The 26,766-nt window shown below is 42.2% G+C and overlaps 1 protein-coding gene and 1 pseudogene across 5 annotated transcripts in view; one reads left to right on the plus strand and one right to left on the minus strand.

Moving 5' to 3' along the window:
* Positions 1-354: 354 nt before the first annotated feature.
* LOC309814843 (large ribosomal subunit protein eL39-like) lies at positions 355-524 on the minus strand (annotated as a pseudogene). Its single transcript has one exon. The product of its transcript is annotated as a large ribosomal subunit protein eL39-like (transcript).
* Positions 525-1,638: 1,114 nt separating this feature from the next.
* SOCS6 (suppressor of cytokine signaling 6) overlaps positions 1,639-26,766 on the plus strand; it is a 34,535-nt gene continuing 9,407 nt past the window's right edge. The window contains exons 1-2 of one of the 4 annotated variants that reach the window (XM_082639989.1): positions 1,639-1,743; positions 6,722-6,910. The gene's annotated coding sequence lies outside the window, so the exon portion shown is untranslated. Of the gene's footprint in view, positions 1,744-2,210; positions 2,408-6,721; positions 6,911-14,815; positions 15,004-15,740; positions 15,915-26,766 lie in introns of those variants that run through there. The other 3 variants (XM_082639990.1, XM_082639991.1, XM_082639992.1) reach the window with 3 other exon arrangements.

Here is a 26,766-nt window from a genome sequence, read left to right on the forward strand (position 1 = left end):
ATCAATTACTTGCACTTTTTTAAAGCTAACAGCTTAACTGCGGTATAATTCAGCTACAAATTCACCTTGGAACAACTTTAAGACTTTTTTCCCTAGCCTTGTTTCCTCCTTAAAAGGTCCATACTATTCAAGAAATACAAGTTGTAAAGCCAACAATTATTAAGTTAGATTTTTTTTTCCAACAAAAGGTTTCACATATTTATTACTGAGCTACATAGCAGTGGTGAGGAAAGATCAAGAAAAGAGGAGAGAGCCATTCCATTTCTCCCATCAAACCCAGGCAGCTGTTCCAGACACTAGTGACCTGATATGGTAAGAAGCAATTGACCTTGATAGCGTAAATGTGTGCCACTTCATATGTGAGGCTCCTTACAGACCCAGCTTGGTTCTTCTCCAATGCCTTGTATTGGAGTTGTACCTGATTTTATTACCAGTTTTCATTGGAATCCACTGGAGAATGGGACGATTCTGCTTTTGTTTCTTGGCCAGGAATCGCTTGATCCTGAAGTCTTGTGGGAAGACATGGCGAGGACCAAATTCAACCGCACATAGGATGGCGGACAAGAGAAAAGAGCTTAAGTTAGATTTTTTTTTTTTTTTTTGTGGTACGCGGGCCTCTCACTGTTGTGGCCTCTCCCATTGTGGAGCACAGGCTCCGGACGCGCAGGCTCAGCGGCCATGGCTCACGGGCCCAGCCGCTTCGCGGCATGTGGGATCTTCCCGGACCGGGGTACGAATCCGTGTCCCCTGCATCGGCAGGCGGACTCTCAACCACTGCGCCACCAGGGAAGCCCTAAGTTAGATTTTAATGATACTTTAATCACTTTTCTTTGATGAAAAGAGAAATAAAAATGTTCCTGTTGCTTCTCATTGGCAAAAATCCAATTTGCTGTTATTGCTATATGTTGGGACGGGTCAGCCAATTTCCAAAGAAATGAGTCAAGTCACCAACACGCAACTTTATGTCACACTACCTTGGAATTCGGCGGTGCAAACAATAGTGAACTATTCCTGCATAAAACCCCACTAACAAGGACTAAATGGAAAAGCAGATGGCTTGAAACAAGGAATAGGTTTTCTTTTAATAAGCACATTCTACCGTTAAGCTAGACAAGGTGTGGGGAAGGGCTTCCCTCCCTGGCCCTGCTCGGGCGCGCGTGCTCGCCCGTCCCTCCCTCCCCGCGGGGACCGGGCCCGGGTCACCGCGCCAGGTGAGCGGACCTCGGCCGCGTGGAGGCCGCCGCCTGACCGCAGGGACAAGGGCAGGGCCGGCGGCCGAGGGCCGAGGACGTCTTCCTTTCCGCGTCGGCCCGGCCGCCGAGGAGGGGAGGCTGCAAAGGCAGAGGCAGCACCGGACAGACCGCCGGGCCAGCGGGCGCGGGCGGGGCGCGCCCGGCAGGCAGATGCCGGGACTCCGACTCCAGCGGGGGACCGGCCCCCCGGCCCCGCGGCGCCCCCGGCCCCGCCCCGCGCGCCCCTACCCCCGCCCCCGCCGACCCGCCCCCCGCGCCGACGCCCGCCGGCGCCGCGGGCCGAGTGGTGGGCGCGAAGCGGCCGGCTCGGCTCCTCGGCTGCGGCTCCAGCTCGGGCCGGCGCCCGGCGCGCCCCTCCTGGAGGAGGAGGAGGAGGAGGAGGAGGAGGAGGAGGAGGAGGAAGGAGGCGGGAGGAGGAGTTGCGGGAAGGAGGGCCGAGCGCGGCAGTCGCGCCGACGCTGGGCGAGGAAGCGGAGCGGGCGGCCGCCGGGTGAGCGTCTGCGGAGCCGAGTTGGAGGCTGGGTCCAGGCTCGGCTTCCCGCCCCCTCTCCTCGGCGGCCCGGGGAACCGGCCGCGGCGGTGCCCCTTCTCCTCCGGCCGGCGGGGCGGCTCCGGCGCGGAGGGGGTCGGGGAGGCCGCCCGACGGGGAGCGGCGAGGGTCCCGGCGGCGTGAGGCCCTGTGCGCCTCCGCGGGTCCGCGGGCGGGGGCCGGGCCGGCGGGGAGCGGCGTCCGGGAAGCCGGGCCGGGGAGGGCCGAGGCCTGCTTCCGCCGCGCGCCGGCCGTACCCCTCGGCCTCTCGTCCGCCGCGCGCGCCGGGCCCGGGCCGCCGCCTTTGTTGCCCGCAGTCCGCCGGGGAGAGGCCGGGGCTCGGCAAGGCCTGGGGCGGCGGCGCGGGGCCTGCGCGCTCCGCAGCCCCTCGGCCGCGCTCGGACCCCCGGGCTGGAGGCCGGCGGCCGCAGGGCGGGCTGGGGGCCGCAGGCCGCGCCCGTGCCGTTCCCCGGGGGGTCGCGTCGGGCGGAGACCCTGGTCTGTTCCGCGCGTGGAGGCGCCGCCGGACCCTCGAGGGCTCCCGCGGGCGTGGGGACTGGAGATGTCAAGCTGGCCCGGAGACGGGCCTTGATTTTCAATTTGCTTCAGGTGTTGACAACTTCAGGTACACCTTTGTGGTTCATTCTGGGTCAGAACTACTGACATTTCTCGGGGGCAGGTCCTGGCGCAGAACTTGGAATGTGTGCGGTCGTCTGTAGGCCACCTTAACATTTAGTCGGAATGTGGAATTTTGGGTTGCCATCCGTACTTTTTGGAATTCAGGGCCAGGTGGGAATATGTGGCAGAGCTCAGGCTTCCGGTAATGAAATATATTAATGTTGAATTCAGTTCAGCAGATGTTTCTTGAACGTCTACCCCGGAAAAGGCGATATGCCGCTTTACTGGGTATGAGGACAGAGAACGTAGTAATCACAGTTATAATGTGAATGGTTTCCGAATATGTGCTTCGTGGACCGTGTTCCTTGGAATAAAGATATAAGTGTATTCAAGCAAAAGTAAACTGCTATCTACTTCAAGATGAAATGTCTGAGGTTTTCTCAACCATAGTAGGTGTACATTTATCCTGACTTTTTTTGTTAACCTAACAAATATCATAACATAAAATCTACTTAGCTTACTTGAATGAATGAATTTGAAGTGGACTGTTTAGTGCTGTGGGGAATCAGTTTTGTTTAGAAACATGAACGGTGGTTGTTTATCAAGTTTCACAGAGAAAACCCGAAAACATAGCCTGTGATCCGTTCCCCATGCTTTCTTATTTATTTCTCAGTGTCGCATCAGTTAGCATGGATATGGTAAGTTTCGGAAGCCATTCCAGAATATACAGAGCAGAATATGTGGCCTCAGCCCTCTGGTTCCGACATTGTCCCTAATGTTTCCTTGTTGCCTTTGGGGAAGCTGGCCCACTGACCTTGGGCTTAACTAGGACACTTAGAAGAACTCACCTGTGACTTGGCAAGTGCTTTCCACTGGTCTGGGTACGATCACCCAGATTATTCACCTGAACCCTTTTTAGAGCTCCCTTCATCTCTTCTGAAACATTTTTTCCTTTTTTTTTTTTTTTTTATGATCTTTAAATACCTCCTGAATTGATGGGAAGTACATGGCACTGCGCCTTGCCCTTCTTTTAGTGGGAAGATGGGCAGGCCTTAAACGCGGCCTCTGCAGGATCCAGGGGCACACTCCTGGTGTCACCTGGCACCCTCCCCATAGCACCTTGCAGGGAGTGGCAGAGAAAGGGTTTGGGTGCCACTGACCTGGGCTGCAGCCAACCTGGGCTGTGCCATGACCTGGGAGGGAAACTCAGCGGTACTGAATGGATTCCTACTCATCTCATGGTCCTGAGTGCTCCTTTAAAAAAATTTTTTTTTTAAAATTTATTTATGTATTTGGTTGCACCAGGTCTTAGTTGCAGCACGGGCTCCTTAGTGGCAACATGCGAATTCTTAGTTGCGGCATGCATGCGGGATCTAGTTCCCTGACCAGGGATTGAACCCGGGCCCCCTGCACTGGGAGCACAGACCCTTAACCACAGTGCAACCAGGGAAGTCCCTGTGTGCTCCTTTAATGGCCCTCTTCTTAGGGAACAGAAGAAAGCATCTTCTTAAGCCTGTCTTGTTGGGTAATGTCACTCTTCAGAGAAAACTCTGGTAGTTTTCTCCATTGTGGTCAGTTTTCAGGAAACTTCGTGTTACTAACATTATCTTTTATTTTGCTCATAGAAGTGCCTGTGTGATCTTATTTAAAAGTCAAACCATACTCCAGAAAAGGGAACTGTTATGCCTATTTCTGAATTTGTGGCAGTTACTGTTATCACTAGCTTAAAAATACGCAGTCATGGGCTTCCCTGGTGGTGCAGTGGTTGAGAGTCCGCCTGCCGATGCAGGGGACATGGGTTCGTGCCCCGGTCTGGGAAGATCCCACATGCCGCGGAGCGGCTGAGCCCATGAGCCATGGCCGCTGAGCCTGCGCCTCCAGAGCGCCTGTGCTCCGCAACGGGAGAGGCCACAACAGAGAGAGGCCCGCGTACCGCAAAAAAAAAAAACAACAAAAAAAAACGCAGTCATGCAAAATGGATCGGTGCACACACACATAAACACACAAATATACTGAAGTATGAGGTCAAATACCCCACGTTATTTATAATCTCGAATAACGAATGGGTGTGTATGCATCTATTTTGATACTTAATAAGGGTAGGTAGGTAAATGACCTAGAGTTAAACAGATTACCTTTTGCTGTTTTCTGCTTGTTGCATTTTATGGGAAATGAAGATTGTCTATTTCAGTTCTCTGTCCTCATCCCTGACCTCTTCCACTTTTGGAAATGACACATCTGTGGCGCCTGGGTAATTTTGTAAAATTATTGCTTTTGCAAGGGAGAAATTTATAATATTCATATGTGTCATAAAAAGGGGAAACTTTCTTGTATGACTACCTTGATTGAAAGAGTTGTCCAGGTAGAGAAAGAGAGTAACAGCAGTGGGACATGTTTTCAAGTGTATTGAGAGTGAAATTGTCATTAATATTTTTATGGTTAATTTATTATGCTGCACAACAGGTTGGTTTAGCTAGTAAGTAGGGAAGGCTTTTGGACTGAGGGCACATTTTACCTTAAACCAACATCAGAGTCATCTTTGATGATTCATACAAACATTACGTTTTACTTTGTTGTGACGTTTGTTTTGGGTGGCCGTTGGTCTTGTTAATGTTTGAAGAATAGACAGACTTAGATAAAGTCATTTAAGACTTCCATTCTCCCTTTGCACACAGAGGACGTTTCAGAGGTGTTAGATCTTTAGGGAAGAGTGTACATTCCTAGATTTGTGACCTTGAACCCATTATTTAACCCCTCTGAGTCTTATTCCTCATGTGGCACTAAGGTGGGGATAATCTGTCAGAGTTACTGTGAATACATGTACATTTTGTTTAAAGTAAAATCCAAACTCTTTACCATCGACCACAAGACTTCTGCCTGGTTCTTCAGCGCATTTTGAACAACCCTCTCTCTGCCTTAGCACAAAGGTGTGGTCTAGCCTTTCTGTTCCTCAACATTCCAAGCTGCTTCTGGCCTCCTCCCCTTTGACAGTTTTCCTAGACTGCTCTTCAATGGCTCCCCCTGTGGTTGGTTCATTCTCAGAGAAGCCTTCCCTAACCACCCGTCCTTCCAGCTCCTTCAGTAATCCCATTTTATCAATTCGTATGTTTCTGATTCAACATTCATTACTGAGTTCCTCGTGGAGGGCGTGGGCTGTGGTCTTTCTCCTTTGTCTCCCTCACACATGGCATGGAGCCTGGCCACTGAGTGGGGATTTGGTGTACAGAAAGCGCTTGTAGCTTTTACACGGTTGTCTGCACGTTAAAGGCAGAGATGTGCTGGCTGGATCTTAGACATCCGTTGGTTTTTTTGTGTTTTTTATTTATCCCTGGCTGAGTTGATCTGCTCAGCTGAATAAATCATAGCACTGATAAGGACAAAGTTCTTGAAACTACATGGCTCCAAATCCCCACACAGGGAGAACTACATCTTCTTGTAGAACTGCAGCGTGTGTCTGAATTCACTCACATGCCCCACTGGCTGGTTGTGAAGATGCACAGGCCTCTTGTTGCTTCTGGAAGCACAGTTGAGTGTGAGGAGAGTAATGGCCCCAGAGCACATTTCCCTTGATGCTGCTTTACAGAGCTTAGCAAGGTAAAACTTCAGTTGTCTGGAACCTCTGGCATCCTCAGAATTAAGCAGGAAGGAAGAACTCGTTAGGAATTAGACAAGCCAGAGACCTGGTTGACTGACTGCAGCTGGTGAAGGCAGTCTCTCATAGGGTTGCAGATCGAAGTTTGAATTTCAGCACTGTGATTTTGTAGGATAGGTTTTTAAAATAAAATCAAAGTCTTATTTGTCTTATCTGTAAAATAATCATGGCGCCTTCCTCAACATTGGTGTAGTAATTGAGATAATGCATGTAAATGTATGAGTTCAGTGCCTGGCCTGTAACAGGTGCTAACAGTAGTAATTAGTTTAAAATGTACTGTGATTAGTTAAAAGGAGTATTCTGGTTAATCAGCAATATCTGCATAAGACTTGGTTTTTCTTGTTGAGGAAGCCCCGTTTGGGGAAGGGGTGTGAGACCAAAGAGACGAGAAAAATGGACATAAAAGAGGAAGGAGAATGGGGGTCTACAGAAGTATTACGGGTGCAGCTACTAGAATTGTGAGGATTACACATGGGTGCAGTGTAAGCAGCGGTGGGTTGACTGGCCCTGGGTCGCTGTGGTCAGTTGGTGGGAAATCTAGAACAGAAAGGTTCTGCATGTGGCCACCTGCAAGGCCCTGGGCGCTTGTTCTCCTACTGATTGTTTTAATATTGTCTTATCACTCTCAACAGCCATCACACTGAAATTTTTTCTTAAAATTATTAAAAGGGCATCACACTTGGAGACTATGTTTGGGGAGCGGTGGCTATCCCATTGTCCTTGGGAGCCGACTCTTGAGTAGTAGAGAAGAAGGAAAGAAGAAAAGACCACATCTCTCTGAAGGCCTGGGAGACGAAGTTTCCTGAGCATCAATAAACCCTGCAAGCGTCACTATGCCGTCCTGGAATCTTCCAACAGGTAAATTTGATCATTGAAGAGGCATCTGTCTATATACAGCATGAGATTATATTTAATGTACACACTTGTGTTTAAAGTGTTTCTTTTAAGAAGGCAGAGGAATATATGACTCCTATTAGATAAAATTTCTATCAAAAACAATTTTAAGACTTTAATGTTACTCTTTAGAACTATTTAGAAAAGATGTATTCAGCATGTGCTCTAGATCACCTATTACTCGGTGCTGCTTGCTATTGTACTTAGAGTGATAGACATTATTCTGGCCACACCAATGACACACTGGGTGGTGGAAGCAACAGGGTTAACACACTTTTAAAGTAAGATGAATTCTTACTGGTAGACTTGTTATTTCATATGATTTTCCTTTTGTTTAGATGTTTATAATAATGAAGGTGTTTGTTATTAAACCTGAGTTTGGGTTTTAAAGGAAATATCATCCCTCTGACAATAGTCATTTTTGTCTGTTGACATTGCTTTTAAAGTAAAAAAATATATATATATATATTTAAGGAATAACATTATTACCAAATATCACTGACTGTCAGAATATGTAAGCATGTACCAAACATAGAATTGTATCAGGATTTAGTGGTTTTGTACATTGGCAGAATTACTGCCTTGTAGAATTAGAAGGAACCTTCTGATAACCTCATCCTTATGCAGATGATGAGGAAATTGAGACTAAGAGTGGTTACGTAATTTGCCCGAGTCACAAACCACATTGCTGGCAGATTTGAGAATGCAACTCTTTTCTTGCTATTGATGCAAGATGTTTTCATTTACTACTGGTAGCCAGGAAATTTGGATTTCTGTCTTCATGGAGGATGTCACAGTTGAGCTGACTCTTGGAGGGTGTTTGGGAAGAGCTGTAGATGGCAAGGACAGTATCCCAAACAGGCTGAGCAGTACGAGCTATGCCATCAACCTAGAGATTCTTTTCTCTCCTCTCCTAAGTAGGGTTACCTGTTTTCGATTTCTTGGTTTACTTCCTTGATGTGATGGAGCTTAACCTCCTAGTAGCTTCCTAGTAAGGTGATGGGGTGTGTGTGTGTGTGTGTGTGCGTGCGTGTGTGTGCGTGCGTACATGTGTGTGCGTGTTTGAGACCTTGCATGTCATAAAATGTCTATGTTCTAAATATTTGCTTTATAGCCTGACTGTATAGAATTCTAGGTTACTGTTTTAGTCAGCATAGAATAGGTTATGCTGCAATGGCAGATTAACTCTGAAATCTCAGTGTGTAAATAAATGCTTATTGCTTGGTTTCACCAACTCTGCTGTGGGCCTGGCGCTCCTCTGGCATCTTCCTGCAGTTCCCCAGCATATCATCCCATGACTCCTGGTTGCCACAGCAGGTGCAAAAGAGAGCTGACAGGTCACACGCTGGCACTAAATATTTGGCCCAGAAGTGACGCATGTCACTTGTGCTCACAGTCCATTGGCCGGAGCCAGTCACGTGGCCCTGCAGGGGGGCGGGGAAACGTGGATGTGCTCAGAAGAGTTGTTGACTATAAATGTGTGCCGCATTGGAAGCAGACTTCCTCCTGGAATTTCGGAGACATTGCTCCACTAACTTCCAGCTTTCAGTGTTATCACTGTGTCAGTTGCCATCTCTTTCCCAGTCATTTGTATGTAAATTTTTTCTCTTTCTGGAAGCTTTATAGTATCTTTCTGTTACTGTCTAAATTTTAAAATTTCACCATGATGTGCCTGATTATTTTTTCTTCTTCTTTGGGTGTACTGAGCATTCCATGGATTCTTCAGTGTGTAAACTTGTGTTCTTCAGTTCAGGGGAAAATTTAAAATTTTCTTCTGTAATGCTTTCCCCTTCATTTTCTTTCTTTTCCTGACTAAAGCTCTTTTCTTGTTGGATATTGGACCTCCTGGATTGATATATTAATTTTTTTTTAGCCTTTTCTCAAATATTTAAGTCAGTTAATTTTCTGGTTCTTTTTTGGGGGGAGGATTTTTCAGTTTTCCTTCTGTTGAATTTTTATTTTGGTTTATAGGAGTTTTTGTTTTCTAACTGTTCTACCCCCACTTTTTAATAAATAGCATCTGACTCTTGTTTCAGATTTGCGATATTTTTTCTTAGGCTTGTTTCTGTTGCCTTCCCTTCCAATAGGCTTAGATTTCACCTTTCTCTCATTTGTTTAAGCCAGTTAACTCTGTTGTCATTTGTTTTCCAGTTTTCATTGTCCTTGTGTTTTTGTGTGCATGTGTATGGAGGTAGAAAAGTATATGTTTCATTAGAAGCTCATCCAAAGTTTTTTTCTTTTTAATAGTTTTTTTGTTTTGCTAGGATCAGTGAATATTAAAGTCTTTTACTTTGGGGGAAACCCAAATCTAATTTTTCTTTAAATAAAGGTTTTCAGTGTGTTTTCAGTTAGTGCTGTCATGAAGCCACACCTATGTCACTGAACGTTGTGCAACTTAATTTATGAAATGCTTGCTGATCTATGGTGGGTAACATGAATTATTTTTAAGTTGGATCATTTTAAAAGCGTCAAGAGATCCCCTGTTTGGCAGTCTATAATAAATGATTACTTTTGACAATTAAGTTACCATTTTACAGTGTGTATAACCTTTCCATTTTGTAAGATTTTTATATTTGCTTAATAGGGGCTGAATCATTCATTTGAATAATTATTGCTCTGCAGGATGCCCTTTATCGCTAATGATCAGTGAATGTGGTTTATATTCACTCTTAATATACATTTAATAAATCTTTTGTGGATTACTTTTTGTACCCCAAATCTGCTCTTCTTTATTAGGTATACTTATATAAAATGAGGAAAAGATTAGTTTAACTAAAATCTCTTATTCTCTAATGCAGATTGAATGAAAACTCTTACATATTCTATGCAAAAGCATATGAACCCATAATTGACACATTTCATTTTAAATTGGAGCTTTGTGTTAAGACCTAAAGGCTGAAAGCGGTCAAAGCAATTGCTTTACTTTTCAATTATTTTTATGTGCATGTTGCCATTAGGAGTTAAAAATTTTTGCTTTAGTAGTTCATTATATTTAAGAGACTTTATGTATGAACACATTTTGAAGAAAGAAAAGTAGAGAAGGAACTCCATCATTATACTATTTGGTACAGCACCCCTGTCCCAGAATAAAAATAAACAGTAAACAGATATTTGGGCCCTACTTAATGGTCAACAGTATGTCAAAAAATTCTCAAAGGATCTTACCTACTTCATAGTTTAACCAATAGTTTAATACTTTCTTATAGGCGGTGGAAGTGGTGAGACTAGGGATTTACTATGTTTTTAGCTAAAACGTTGGTAAGTTCATGGAAAGGTGTAAAAATGTGTACATTTAAAAAATTAGCATGTATATACATAAAGACAGTAATGAATTGGTAATAGGTGTACTACTGTTTAAATACAACATGTTAAAATCTGAATCAAAAAATTGAGAGTGAGTTTATTTCATTAATCAAATCTTATAAGCCAGCTCCATTAACAGTTTAAATGATTGAATTTATGAACATTTGTTTTATATTCAATTTAATAGCAATGTGTTGAACACAGTTATAGAAAAAGATACTTAGAAGTGCTCACAAAAGTTCTCTACAGGTTAAATTTCTAAGTCTGCATATTTTTGTTTTCATGGAATCAGATAATTTTAGAGCTTGATGTGTTTTAGAGATCAGCCTCTTTATTTTATATGGGGAATCTGAGACTCAGTGTCACATAGAAAACTTAGTGCTACACTGTATTTTTGTATATAGCCCACAAAGTGGGATTTGAATCACTTGAAAATTTATTAGGCCTAGAGTCTGTCATACAGAGTGAAGTAAGTCAGAAAGAGAAAAACACATACTATATTGCTAACACATATATATGGAATCTAAAAAAAAAAGTGGTTTTGATGAAACTAGGGGCAGGACAGGAATAAAGACGCAGATGTAGAACGTGGGCTTGAGGACATGGGGAGGGGGAAGGGTAAGCTGGGACGAAGTGAGAGAGTGACATGGGCATACACACACTACCAAATGTAAAATAGATAGCTAGTGGGAAGCAGCTGCATAGCACAGGGAGATCAGCTAGGTGCTTTGTGACCACCTGGAGGGGTGGGATAGGGAGGGTGGGAGGGAGACGCAAGAGGGAGGGGATATGGGGATATATGTATATGTATAGCTGATTCACTTTGTTGTACAGCAGAAGCTAACACACCATTGTAAAGCAATTATACTCCAATAAAGATGTTAAAAAAAGAAAATTTATTAGAGCTTTTGCTGTAATTATAAATTCATTCTTTTTTTTTTTTTTTTTTTTTTTTTTTTTGCGGTATGTGGGCCTCTCATTGCTGTGGCCTCTCCCGTTGCGAAGCACAGGCTCCGGACGCGCAGGCTCAGCAGCCATGGCTCACGGGCCCAGCCGCTCCGCGGCATGTGGGATCCCCCCAGACCGGGGCACAAACCCGTGTTCCCTGCATCGGCAGGCGGACTCCCAACCACTGCGCCACCAGGGAAGCCCTATAAATTCATTCTTAATTTTAAATTATATGGCAACTTTAAGTCTACTTTTCTTAATTTGATTATATTTAAATGTCTGCCTTTGTAGCCATGCAAATATTCATATTGCTTTTTTAAAAAATATATTTATTTTAAATTTATTTTTGGCTGTTTTGGGTCTGTTGCTGCGCATGGGCTTTCTCTAGTTGTGGTGGCTTCTCTTGTTGCAGAGCATGGGCTCTAGGCACACAGGCTTCAGTAGTTGTGGCTCGTGGGCTCAGTAGTTGTGGCTCGTGGGCTCTAGAGCGCAGGCTCAGTAGTTGTGGCGCACGGGCTTAGTTGCTCTGCGGCATGTGGGATCTTCCCGGACCAGGGCTCGAACCCGTGTCCCCTGAATTGGCAGGCGGAAGCTTAACCACTGTGCCACCAGGGAAGTCACCATATTGCTTTTTAAAATAAAGCTTATTGTGTGAAGATCCAGAGGATCTAAAAGAAGTGAAAGCAATTCTGTTACATTTACTACATTTCAGTTATTTAGTGAGGAGTTGGAGATTTTACCCTCCTTGCAAGCTATCAGATTAGCCAGAAACAGTTTCATGGTTGCTGCCAGAAGACATGAGACTCCTGGGTCAGAGATAAAGGACTTTGTTACTCAGGATAGTGACAGGCATCTGGGGCCAGTTCCCTGAGCACCAGTGCAGTGTTGAGAGAAGACTGGGGTGGGAGCGGGGACAGAGGGGAAAGCAGGAAGCTAATTAGGAGGCCGTTGCCGTAATGCAGGCAAGGTAGGACAGCAGCTTGGTCCGGTGTGGAGATTGGACCCCAAAGTGATTGGACTTTGCCTATATTTTGAAGATAGGAATTGAGATTTTGTGACCTATTGCAGCGGTCCCCAACGTTTTTGGCACCAGGGACCGGCTTCATGGAAGGCAGTTTTTCCACGGATGCGGGGCTGGGGCTGGCCAGTGTGGGAGGTGTTATGGTTCAGGCGGTGACGCGAGCGATGATGATGGGCAGTGGCAGATGAAGCTTCGCTCGCTCGCCCACCGCTCACCTCCTGCTGTGCGGCCCTGTTCCTAAGAGGCTGAGAACCCGTATCAGTCCGAGGCCCGGGGGTTGGGAACCCCTGAGCTATTGGATGTGGAGTGAGAGAAAGAAAAGCCATGGGTGATTCTGAAGGTTTTGATCTGAGCAGTTGGAAGAATGGAGTAACCATAAATGAAAGTGGGAAAAACTGCAGGTAGAGCAGGTTTGGGGGTGGGATGGGAAAAATCCAGAGTTTAGTTTTGAACATGCTAAGTCTCAGGTATCTGTAAGACAGCGCAGCAGCAAAGTCAAGAGGGGAGTTGACTATAACTGGGCTAAATAAAGAGATAAAAGTTTGGGAGTCGATGACGCATCGTTATTCCATGCATGAGAATGAGTGACGTTGCTGGGGGACGTGAGTGTAGATAGAGAAGCAATGACCAGGGTTTGAGTGCAGGGTGCCCCAACGTTAAGAGATTAGAGGCTGAGCATCTGAGGGGTGACCAGCTGTGTCAGATGCTGCTGGTAGAGTGTGTAAGATCAGGACTGAGAGCCGGTGCCGGATTTGCAGTGGAGACGTCATGAGTGACCTTGGCAAAAGCAGTTTCTGTGTAATGGTGGTGGAGTAGGTCTCTGGCTTGGGTTTAGGAGAAAATGGGAGAAAGGGAATTGTAGATCTTAAGTATGCATGATTTTCCCAAGGCGTTTTGCTGCAGGGGGGATTAAAGAGGTAGAACCATAGATTGTGGGGAAAGTGGGGTCAGGACAAGTTTTTTTGCATCTGTGAGAAGTGACATTTTTAGGAGTGATCCAGTAGAGGGAAATTTTTGGACGGGGAAGGAGACCAAGCACACCAGTGGAGGGGGCCCTGTAGAAAGGTGCGTGGATGTATATAATCAAAGGATGGATATGGGTTGATGTGGTGTTGGAGTCTGCAGTTTTCTTCTGAAGTTCTTAATTTTCTCTCTGAAATAGGACACTGGGCTATCCGCTGAGCTTGAAGATGGGGGAGTAGGTGTTGGAGGTACGAGGAAAGACGTGACATGGTCTGCAAGGAAAGTGAGAGGTGAATGGACCAGGGGAATGTGGTTTGATTTCCAGGCAGCATTAAGGCTCCATCTGAGGTTCATGGTGATGACTACAAAGTGAGACCAGCCAGAGTGGTCACGTGTTTCTCCAGCCACGTTCCCTGTAAGGGTGCAGGCGTGGCGCAGGGAGAGGCTGATTTAACGGGTGTTGTGGTTTTGCCAGGGGAGTTTTTCAGAGTGAGAATGGGGGAAGGGAATTGAAGGTATGAGCTGGGGAATGATGGTGATTAATCATGGGATATAAGCTGAAGTAGGGAGGGAAGAGGGTCATTGAAGAGCTGGTGGGCTTATTAACTCTTAGCATTTAAACTTTGAATATTTCATACACCAAACAAAAAGTAACGTCAGAGTTACAAAAAGTTATTTTAAGTGGGCTGAGGAGGAGGGGGCTGTCTAGTTTGTAATAAAACAAAAATAATGCAATATTCTTATCTATTGATTTACTTTTCTGTTTGGTGGTCACGCCATGTGCGAAAGCCAAGAAAAGACCTTGCGTTCTGCTCTGACCTACCTGATGGATCTACTCAGCCATTCCCTTTTAAAAAGTACCTTAAGAACAAACAAATTTACAGACTTTATTCTTATAAAAACACTCCATGTTTATTATAGAATATTTTGAAAATAAGGTATTGAAAATAATATTTACAAAGTCTTCCATGATCCAGTTGACAGTTATGCTGTATTTCTTTCTGGTCTGATTTTCCTCCCTATTCTTTCTACATAATCGAGGCCACACTTTACATAAGATTTTGTTTCCTGTGTTTTTGCCCTTAACAAATGAACAATATGAACTTTTCCCCCATGTTATTTTTAACTGTATAAATATCAATTTTAGTGGTTCCCTAAAGTTCCATTGTGTAGATGTTTAAGAATTTTGTTTACGGTTCTCATAATGTTGGAAATTAGAATGTTTCTGGTTTTTTAAATTTAAATTTATTTTTCACCACATAATAATGCAGGGGACATTGTTATGTTTTGTTTTCATATTCAAGATTTATAAAAATAGCATTATTGGGTCAAAGAGTATGAATATTTTTAAGAGTTGCATATAGCTAAGTGATTTTTTACAACTATATTAAGACATTTTTAAGTAGGGAATATCAGCATTTAGGAAAATCTTTGCTGATTTGACTTGTGAAAAATCACTACTATTTTAATTCGCATTTCTTTGATTCTTATGAGGGTCAATATTTTTCTGTGACTGTGTTGAGCCAATTGGTTATCCCTGTGGAAAAATGCAAATTAATCCCGACCTCACACATACGTCAGTGCTGACCAAGTATTAACCAAGGGCTTACGTGTGAAAGGCAGAACTTTTAATACTTTTTAATAGGAAATAACAGGAGATACATGCTTTCATTGTTGGAAGAATTTCTTAAGACAATAGAAGCGGCCTACAATGAGGGAAGACTTACAGATTCGACTAAAATACAGTGAGAAACTTAAGTTCTTCAAGACACCACAAAAAGAATAAAACGTCAATACACAATACAGCTCTAGAAAAAAGAAAGTAGGTGATCTGTATAAACTGATATGGAGTGACTCCTAGGGGTCTGAAATTACCTGCCTTTTCATAAGTCTTTGTTTTCTGTATATCTAGTCAAGCATTTTAATCATTCTTTCCTGTAATAAGGAAAAAAGAAAAATGTTTAAAAGCCAGCTCATTTTACGTTGCCACCAGTGATGTAGGAGGGTTCCAGTTTCTCTATATTCTTGCTAAGGCTGGGTCTTGTCCTTCTGGTGGTGGGTGGTGGTATCTCACTGTGGTTTTCATTTACATTGTCCTCACGACCAGTAGTGTGAGGACACCTTTTCATGTGCTTACTGGCCATTTGTATGTCTTTGGTAAAAGGTCTTATTTAAGTCTTTTGCCCATTTAAAAACAGGTTATTTGTCTTTCATTCAGTCTTAAAGAGTTCTTTATATATTTGTTCTGGGTGCAAGTCCTTTATCAGATACATGGTATGCAAATATTTCCTCCCAGTCTGTGGCTTTTCTTTCCTCTTAATGATTCATTTTGCAACACAAAAAGTCTGTAATTTTAATGAAGTCCCAATGTTCACTGGTTTTTATGAATAAGCTTCTCAGTTGTATGCTGTTAATTTATCTCCAAAATGCTGAAATGGTTGCTTTTGACAGTTTGGCCCAGCTTTACAGTTGCTTTTTACAGAGGATTTATTAGCTTCCCTTTCCATCATGGCAGAAGTGGATCCCCCTTGATACATACTTTTTAATTCCTATTTTCAGATGGGGAAACGGAGGCATGGATGCCCAAGATCATTGGGCAGTGGTGGCTGTGATTTGAACTCCGTCAGGATGGCTGCAGAGTCTCTGCTCAGAACCACAAGGCTCTGTCCTCCCAGGCTCCATGTTGTGTTAACACAGTCAGATAAAGTGACACGTGACAGGAAACTGCCAACGGTCAGCTCTTGTGTCTATTGCTTGGCAACTTCCTTTGTGACTTTGGGCCAACTGTTAAACATTCTAAGGTTTCATTTACTCTTCCAGAAGATGGAGATAGAGATAGGACCTTCCAAACAGAGTTCTTGTGAGGATTCAAGGAGATTAGTGTGCATTTTAGTGCATAGTAACCTCCTGGTGGGTGGGGCTTGTGGTGGTGGTAGTAGCCGTAGTGACAGGACACCTCCCCTCTTCCTCCTGGTGCGAGTTAGGTCTCTCTGAATGATGGTTGCATCCTAAATGTGTTCCTTTTACAACCCTACTGCAAATGCTTGCTTACTTAAATTCTCTACTAGAATCTAAGGGCCTGGAGGGTAAGGGCTTTATCTTTCATCCCTGTGTTTTTACTGTGGTTTGCAGCTATCTCCTTATACTGTTCAAGGAAGTGCAGTGTTTTATCAGTGTCAGGACAAGTACGTGAGCTGGAGTGATAAATACTGTAGGAGAGGGAGGCAAAGAGGTGGGCATAGTTAAGGAAACATACAGAAATTGTAGTGAATGATGAGAACCGCTTGTATGGAGTGAACTCAGTGGTACCGAGGTTGTTTGATGTCAGGGATTTGGCTGGATCAGGTGTTCATTCCTGGTCTTCATAGGGATCAGAGCTGCTGGGAGAGTCTGGGTTGTGAATAGGAAGCAAAAGACTGAAAGAAGAGAGTGCAGTATATGGAATGAGACAAGGCAAGGTGCAAAGGGGAAGACGGATCAGGAGATTAGAAGCTGGGGAAAACTGGGAACAGTTTAAGCAGGTTTAGAGAGACGGATGATTAAGGAAAGCTGTTGAGGCCTTACCTTTGACCCTGAGGGCATCAGAGTCCTGCTTCTCATGACACAGGTGGCTGAAACACACAGACACACATTCCTTTACACAGGCCGCAGGTTTTCTTTTGTACGGGGAGAGGGTGGTCATTGTTCTGTAGTAAAGTGAAACCTGCTCCATTGCTACAGGAAGATCTACTGTAGAAAATGTATGTCTTGCATGTAGGGCTTCCTGGTCCCATTCCCTATTCAGTACAAGTGTAATCCCTGAGAACCTGGATATTCTTTGAGACATTTACTATACATATTTAGGCGTACAAGTAAATACACAAATGGCATCATATTTGCACTTTATTTTGTAACTTGCCTTTTTCCAACAATATATCTTAGACCCCTTTCTTTATATAATATTCCATCGTATTGATGGATTATAATAAACTAGTCCACTGATTTTTGATGTGTATTTTTATTGTTGCTCCCTGATATGTAGATTAATTCCACATTTTTACCAAAATGAATTATGCAGCAAAAGTCTTGTGTAGTGATTAAGTGGACTCGTTCTGTAGAATCAGTTCTGTGATCTTAGGCAAGTGCCATGATCTCTGCCTCAGCGTCCCCATTTACGCAATGGGAATGTTACTATTGTTACGACTGCCTTTAGCTGCAAGCACCCGTATAGCTTACCGTGTGGTCAGCATTTTTTAAGGACATCACATTTATGAACACATTTACATCTCACAACTAACTTGCATGACTGATACTGTTATTTCTAAGATAACGCACCGGTAAAAGGTGGACCTTGTATATACGTGAACTCGTGCATTCCGGTTTCAGAGGAGTGCTTCCCACTGTGCTCTACTTGTGCCCAGTACCGAACTCGCTGGGTCATCGGGATTAAACGAGACACAGTGTATTCCAAAGGCTTAACCCAATATCAGGCCAATATGCGGCCTATACTTACCAATAGTAGGCCATTACTAGGTAAATGATCAAGTAATATTAGTTTTTTTTTTTTTTTAATTCTGTAGCAAACATCGTTTTCCATATGTTCCTGTTTCCGGCATGAATACAGATCCAAAAGACAAATTCCTAATAGCATAATTATTGGTCAGAGCATACGTGAATTTTAAAATTTTGATAAATATTTTCAAATAATCCTCCACAAGTTGTACCAATTTGCACTTCAACGATTAGTTATCAGAGCTAGTTTCCCATACCTTTGCCAACGTTGTTATTTAGTTTTTTCAAACTCATGGGTGAAAGATACTATCTTGTTTGGCTTTGAATTTCCTTTTCAGTGAATTTTTAAGGTTGATATACAGTTTACGTACAGTGAAACTCACCCTTTATCGTGTACAGTCTGTTGAGTTTATACAAATGCATTCCGTCCTGTAACCACCATCACAATCTCATTGTAGAACAGTTCCCATCACGCCCAAATTCCTCTAATTTCTTTGTGGTGAATGAGTTGAGAATCTTCTAGGGTGTTGATTGGCCACTGGAATTCATCTTCTCCCTCTCTTGCTCGCCTGATTTCTCTCTCACTTGTTTTCTTGACTTTTCTCCCATCGTTCTTCTTTGTGTGAACTGTTCCTTTGTATATTTTGCCCGTTTGCTTATAGGATTGTGTGCCTTTCTCTTACTGATTTCTAAGAGCGTGGTCTATGTGACAGAAATTAATCCTTGGTCATATGTGTTGGCAGTTTTCCTCCAGTTTGTTTTTTGGCTTTATGCCATTTCTTGGCTATCCAGAAATTTATACATTTTGCATTGTTACCTTTGTCGATCTTTTTCTTTATGGAGTCAAGGTTTTATGTTGTGCCTAGAAAGTCTTTCTTGCGGTGCAAGTTTTTTAAGAGTTTCCTTCAACTTTCATTTATTTACTTATTTTGTTTACATATTTGATCCTTCCGGAATTTATTTTTACATAAGAAATAAAGTCAGACTCTTGCTTTCCCCACCACTCCTAAATGGTTTTCCAACCTACTCTCATCGTTTCTTTAATAACCCACCTTTCCTCCGGTAGTTCAACCTGTCTTAGTTACAGAGCCTTTCCTATGTGTCTGGTCTGTTTCTTGACTTCCTAGTCTTTGTCCCTCCAGGTTTAAGCGCTCACAATGTGTTCTCACATCCAGTGCAGCTCATCCTCCTTCATTTGTCCTTTAGGATTTTCCTTACTCTTTTCATTGTTTATATGTCAGAGTTAACTTCAATATCATTTTGTCAGGTTTCTTGCAAGGACATCATTGATGTTTTCATGGGATCTTGAATTAATATTTTGACAGAATTGAATTGTTTTATTGAAGAACAAGATAAGTCTTTCTATATATTTAGATCTCTTATGATCCTCTGAGAAGTTTTAGAGTTTTTCATGAAGTTCTGGACATTTAAAAAATTAATTTCATCTTTTTAAAAACTGTTATAAGTAGAATCTAGTCTTTTATTATATTTTCTTACCAGCTTTTAAAAAATATAGAATTACTAGTGATTTTTACATATATATTTTGTAAGCAGTTACTTAACTGAGTTTTCTTCTTTCCCCCCTAATAGTTCCTCAGCTGCATCTGTTGTATTTCCAGATATTCATTCAATCATGTCACTTGTAAATAATGACAATTTGTCTCCTCCTTTCCAATATTTATACTTATTTCTTACTCTTGTCTAATTAATTGGCTAATATGTTAAAAATAATGCTAATTAAAGTATTGATAATTGGCATCCTTGTTGCTGGCTTTCAGCATTTCTTCATTATTCATTATGGCTCATAATTTTGTTATATGTATCGTGTTAAATGTCCATATATTTCTATTTTACAAAGACTATTTTGGGGGGAAGTCAGAAATTGATGTTATTTTTTCAGATCTTTTTTGTTCTTTATAGCTATGCTCATATGATTTTGCTTCTTCAATCTATGATAAATTATACTAATAATTTGCAAATATACAGCCATGCCAGCCATCCTGGGATGTACCTTATCTAGTTGAATTGTTTCCCCCCACTACTCTGAATGTTTGCTGATGTTTAAGATTTCTGTTTCGGTATTCATAAGTGAGATTGGTGTTTTGGTTTTTTAGAATTTGTTGTCTTTGTCCAGTTTCGGTATCAATGTTCTTTTGACTTCAAGAATAAATTTGGGAGCCTTTTTTTTTTTCCTCACTATGCCCTGAAGAGTAGCTTAGTGAGTATTGGACATATATCTATAGTGACTTGTCACTTTCTCTCCCCAAGGGAAGAGAGGGCCATGGTAGTTCTTGGATAACTTTCTCAGGTTCTTTGACAACTATTAGCCTCTTTTGGATTCCTCCCTCTTCTGATACAAATTTTGGTAAGATATATTTGCCATAAAATTATCCATTTCATCTGAGTTTCAGGTTAATTTTCATAGCATTTCAAAGTACTCTTACATATTTTGATTTCTCATAGATCCATAGTTATTGCTCTTTCAATTTCTAATTTTGTGTAAATACATTTTCCCTTTTTTCTTGATTATGACAGCCAGTTGTTTTTAGCTTATGCCTTTTTTCATTCTTTTCTATTAGAGGGTTTTTCCCCAAAATAATTAGGATTGGTATTTATCAGTTAATGGAAAAACTGCACTGAAACATACACTCATGTACTTTTAAACATTTTATTTTAAATTAAAAGAAGTAAATATGCACTCTCATTCATTTCCAAGTGTAGGACCAGTGTCTTTTCTTTAAATAATCAGTGACTAAAAACTCTATCAGTTTGAATTATATCATCTCCAGCCTTCCATAATGCATCATCTATGATTTCCAGTTTGTCCCTTCTTTTAAGTAAAATTATAATCACACTTGCAAAGCAACCTTCGTACAAAGGCCGAGATATTTTTTGAAGTAACATTTTCATAGTCCTTTAGAGTGGTTTTGCTTAGACCTAATTCCACAGAAAATTTTTTTAGCCATCTGCATTTATTTAGTGTTTACAAATGGATTTTTTTTTGTAGAAAGAACTTAAAAAAAAAAAAAAAAGACTCTAAGTTCAGAAAAGTTTGGATGAGCATCAGCAATGCCCAGGAACTATTTCAGTTACTGGGGTCTAACAAGTGACCAAGTGATAGTGTTCCTGATCTCAAATAGAATACAGTAGATATAATTCAGCTGATAGAATAAGAAAATCACAGGAATGCTGAAGAAGAGGAGAATCGGAAGGAGGTGGCTGATAGAAATTTTATGATGTTTTGAAACTTTATGAGGCAGTTGGTTTTAGTGTGTTGTTTATATGTAACATATGATTGGATTTAAAAAAACCAGATCTGAAAGTCTTTTTCTTTTTATAGTTGGGTGTATCCCATTCATATTTATTGGCATAACAAACATTGGGACCTAAATTCCATCTCCTGTTATGTTGGCCATTGACCTTATTTTCCTTTTTTATATGGTCTGTTTCTTTCCCTCATTTCTACTTCTCCCTTTATGGAAAGGCTTTAGTATCTCTTTTTTATGTTTCCTTTTTTATAAAGGTAATGGCAGGTAGTGACCTGACAGATTCAGAAGCAGTGGAGTAGAATCCAAGGAGCTGACCTGGAAGGGCATCAGCCATGTCACGCTCAGAAACTGGCTGGAAATTGAAATGCAGAGAGATGGTTACAACAGTGAACCTGCTCTCTTGCTGATTTTTAATGTGGATGCTTTGCTTACATTAAAAGTCTCTCTCTTTGTTCTTTTAAACTGTCTTCACAGATAGTTTAAGCTGTCAGTTCTCAAGGTATGGTTTGTGGATCCCCTTTCATAATAATGCTGAAACATTTGCCTTTTTCACTGTATCGCCATTTTTGCCGAGGGTGCAAAAGCACTGTGGATAAAATTGATGGTGCCTTACCACGGGCGAGGCAATGGTACTAACTGTGTAATAGTATTAAACTTTCATAGTAGTCATATGTTCTTCACCTCCAAGCACTTGCAGTAAGAAGAAAATTCCAGTTACATTTAAGAATGTCATTGATGAAGCTATAAATTATGAATTTTATTACATTTTGACCTTGAGTACACACCTTTTCAAAATCCTTATGATGAAATGGAAGTGCGTAGGAAGCACGTGCACCACATACTAATGAAGGTGTCTTGAGCTAAGCCTTGGGCCATTGTTTGAGTTACTTACTGAACTAGCTGCTCTTTCATGACACGCCACTTTTACCTAAAAGAACAATTGACAGACAAACTGTGGTTAATCAGCTTGAGTGTTCAGTCGATATTTTCTCATAAATGGTCAAAGTAAAGCCTTCCTCTTCACGGACAATATCGTTGCCCACATTAAATTCAAGCAAAAATTAGAACTGTGGAAACCTTCTATCTACCACTGTTTGCTTAACTGCTTCCCAGTACTTACAGACTTTTCTGATGAGATCAGTGGTGATATTAAATGTAATTTTTTGATATTGTATAATGAAATAACTAATACATGATGTTAAAAAATCATGCATGCATAAAAGATTCATTCAAAATGTCACCGAGACCAATGGATTTAAATGTAGTAGAGTAAAAAAATTCTTGATATGGCTGTAGATTTCTTAGCACTACTAACTTTTAAGAAACTAGCACTTGATTTTGTTCTAGTATCACAAGAAGACTATCCTCAGTTATATGAAAAGGTTATTAAATAAAATATCCTCCCCTTTCCAGTTCTCTATCTGTAGGAGGTTGGATTTTCTTCTTACACTTTAACTGAAACAACATGTTGTAACAGATTGAATGCAAACACAGACGAGTGCAGTTGTCTTGTCAGACAGAGAAAAGATTTACAATAACGTAAAACAGTACTACTTCTCTCACTGAATTTTTATTGTTTGGGAAAATGTATTTATTTTTCTTGAAAAGTTATTTATGTTAACATGTAATGAGTAAATTGTCATTTAAAAATGAATTAATAAATATTTTTATTAAATCTAATTTCTAATAGGGATTAAATATAATAGAGTAAAAAAATTCTTGATATGGTTTCAGATTTCCCAGGGTAACTAACTTTTTTTTTTTGCTGTGTTGGGTCTTTGTTGCTGCGCGTGGGCTTTCTCTAGTTGCTGCCAGTGGTGGCTACTCTTCGTTGTGGTGCGCGGGCTTCTCATTGAGGTGGCTTCTCTTGCGGAGCACGGGCTCTAGGTGCGCGGGCTTCAGTGATTGTGGCTCGCAGGCTCAGTAGTTGTGGCGCACGGGCTTAGTTGCTCCGTGACATGTGGGATCTTCCCGGACCAGGGCTCGAACCTGTGTCCTCTGCATTGGCAGGTGGATTCTTAACCACTGTGCTACCACGGAAGCCCAGGGCAACTAACTTTTAAGAAACGATTTCAGTAGATATAACCCACAAAGACAGAGCTTTTTGTGGCCTTCAATAATGTTTAAAAGGACAAAAAGGTCCCAAGACAGGAAAGTTTGGGAACCGCTGCCTTAAGCACTAGCACGACCAGCAGGGCAGCTTGTTGTAGGGGAAACGTGAGCTTTGGCGTCAGCAGCCAGGTTCACATTCTGGATCTGCTAGTTTTCCTAGTGGCAAGTTATTTAACTTATTTGGGCAAGTTCTAATCCCTCTGAGACTCAGTTTCCTCACTTTTAAAATGGCAATAATGCTGTTTTGTTTGTTGAAGGTTAGGTAGTTGTTTTGATGTTGTCCTTTAAGTTTTTTCATTTCACAGTGGCAAGCATGACTACCTCCAATCATTCCTTAAAAAAGAGGTTGTGAAGTTATTTGAAGATGTTATCTTCTGCCTGTATGGATAAAGCATTCATGTCTAAAACTTCCCCTTGAACCTTTGTACACATTTTCAAATATATGTGTAAACTTAAAATTTTACAATTAGAAAAGCAGTGAAACTAATTCAGAACATTTACTTCGGCATGATGAGACAGATGGTAATCCTATAAAAAGATGGCATATATTTTTAGAAGTGCAAACAGAAAAACAGATACTCTTAAAAATTCCAGAGTAATCTTTGCCTAGAAAATGAAGGGAAGAGATAAAAGACCATATGGTCTACTAGAACTTTTTGTAGTTTCTAATGTTTAGGATTGAATTTTGTTTATTGAATGTTATATTAAGTTGCATATGGGTTGGTAGTTGAAAAAGGAATAATTATCAAGTAGATAATTACCAAGTACTTTTACTGTGGTTGTCAGTCTTGTTTTCTATGAAATGGATGTGATAGTGGGAAGCAGAACCATTTGAACCCCAGATCTACTAAGGGTAATTTAAATGTAATACTTACCACGTCAGAGGCAGTTACCGAATCTGCTCTTGAGGCAGTTATATACATCAGCATCAAGTCGCCTGTCATTGTGGACCAGTGTTCTCATTCATTTTACTTTGTTGTTTATTCAGCAGATATTTATTGAGTGCCTTCTTTGGGCCAGATACAAGCTAGGTGCTGTGATAACATGCTGGGAAAAAAATGGACATAGTCTCTGCTTTTGTGTCAATCATAGTCTGATGGGGTGATAGGTATTAATCAAATAATCATACAAACAGATGTAAGCATACATCCCAGATAAAAATCGTAGGCCAGGGAGGTATGCAGTATTCTGAGATCATGTAATTGGGGGATTTCACATAATCAGGAAGAGTAAGGCATGTTCCCTGAGGAACTGACTAATGAGCTGACGACGTGTGAAGGAATTAGTCAAGGAGGAGAATGGAAAAAAAGAAAACAAAACACAGTTCAAATCAAAGGAGCAGTATGTTAAAAAGTTCTGTGTTGAGTGAAAATACGGTGAATATGAATGGAGCAGAAATCATCAAAAATAGCCAGATTGTGTAGAACTTTATTGACCATGTTAAGGAGTGTTGTAACTTTTTCCTGAATGATGGTGAATTATTGCTTGAGGTGGGGAGTGAGGAAGGTGAAGGTGGGCAGGGGATCTGTTCGCCATACCTGATTAGGTTTGCATGTCTACAGTTTACTGACTCATAGTTACTGGGCACCTCCTGTGCCCGTGCTGTGTTCCTGGATGCTTGGGACACATCAGTGAATAAGGCAGAGTTAATATCCCTACTTTTGTAAAGCTTATGTTCTTTAAAGAGGGGGGAGAGTGACAGAGAACCTACCAAGACAGTTGTGTTGTCTGCCAGGGAAAATGAATGAGCATGGTAAGAGGGTTTGTGTTGCAGCCTAAATGGCGTGATCAGGGCAGGTCTCGGTGAGAAAGTGACAGTCGTGAAGACTTGAAAGAAGTGGCGGGGGAGGAGTTGGTTGTGTAATGTTTGCAGCCAGCACCCAGGCCCTAAATGGCAGCATGTTTGTAGTATCCTCAGAGCACCAGGAGGCGAGTGGAGAGGGCCGGGGAAGACTGGTGTAGGAATGGGAGCGCGACATCACGTGCGGCCTTACAGCCCGCTGTAAAGACTTCTGTTTTTCACTGGGTGAGATGGAAAGCTCTTTCGGGTTTTACTCTTCCTGCAGTTTGGCAGTTGGATTCGAGGAAGACCAGAGTGTATGTGGGCAGGAGATTAGGCTGTTGCCTTCTTATAGGCTGCCTGGATCCTGCAGTATGTTCTTTCTTTTTTTTTTTTTTTTTTGCGGTACGCGGGCCTCTCACCTGTGGCCTCTCCCATTGCGGAGCACAGGCTCCGGACGCGCAGGCTCAGCGGCCATGGCTCAAGGGCCCAGCCGCTCCGCGCCATGTGGGATCCTCCCAGACCGGGGCACGAACCCGTGTCCCCTGCATCGGCAGGCGGACCCGCAACCACTGCGCCACCAGGGAAGCCCAGTGTGTTCTTTCTTATTCAGGCCTCCTTTCCACTTCATGTTCTGAATCTTTCTTCGTCTTCTGAACCTACTTTTCAGAACTTACCTAGTTATGAATCCTTGAAGCTTGGGCACGTGCTGCAGATGTTTTCCATGCAACCTCGGGATGAGTCTGTATGTGTTCCTAGCTGCATTAACTGTGTCTACACACCTACACACACACACACACACACACACACACGTTTCTAATGACTGGTATATCCATAACTGGTGGACCCTGAAGGGTTTGCAACTACAACTATTTCCTACCAGAATTGAAATTGAATGTAATTCACTAAAATTATATCACAAAATTGGGGCATTATGAAGAATTGCTTGCAAATGGAAACTAGCTATGAATAAAACCTTTATATGCAGTTGACTCATGTTTGAGTCTCTCCAGTGCTTTATGTTGAACTTGAACTCTCCCCACCCATCCATTGTTAGAAAAATTTAAGAGGCATGTGGCCTGTTAGGAGAACTTGGATAGTCCTCCCCTAGATCTCCAAATGGCTCCAAATGACTTAACATCTTACATTTTATTCAGAAACTGTTCATCTGTTTTTCAGATGAGGCAGTTTGAGACCCCTGGGTTCTTTGTGGGCTTTTTTGGTTTGTTTTGTCAACAAAGTTACACTCCCGATGGGTTTGTGTCTGTGTTGGAGAGGGTGATGTGTGGTCTTAGAACTGGGAAGTGCATATATACTCTAGACCATGTTCGTATTTGAAACCTTTTAGTTCTTCTCATGGCACTTCGAACCAGACCCAGGTGCCTTGCCGCGCCTGTCTTGTGCCCACTCTTCCTTCACGCCTGGGACTCTGGGCACACTGGGCTTCTCAGTTTTGCATCTGCAGTTTCCCACCTCAGGACCTTTGCACGTGCTCTTCCCTCAATCTAGAAAGTTGTTCACTCAGCCTTCCTTTGCATGACTGGCTCCTTCTCATCATTCCAGCCTTAGCCTAAATATTTGGCTGTCAGAGAGGCCTTGGATACGTGTCTTATGTGTTTATGGAGCCTAAAGTAGGAACCCTGGTGTTCTCTGATAGCCTCCCTTTCCTTCATGGTATCTGTCACAGTTACCAACGATCATGTCCTCCTTGCTTTACTTGGTTTGTGTCTGCACTGCCCAAGCAGCCTCTCCCAGGAAATGGTGAGCACCGGGACCTTAGGGCCACTGGCTCTGTTACCACTAAGGTGCATTCTTCCCACTTACAAAGTTTTCTCTGAAGACAGAAGACCTTTTTTGTAGGTCAGGACTTCTTTGAGGGTGTGAGGAAAGTGACAGTTGAGGGTGTGAGGAAAGTGACAGGTAGAGAAAGGAA

Source organism: Mesoplodon mirus (assembly GCF_964341445.2).
Source record: "Mesoplodon mirus genome assembly, chromosome: 13".
Lineage (NCBI taxonomy): Eukaryota > Metazoa > Chordata > Mammalia > Artiodactyla > Ziphiidae > Mesoplodon > Mesoplodon mirus.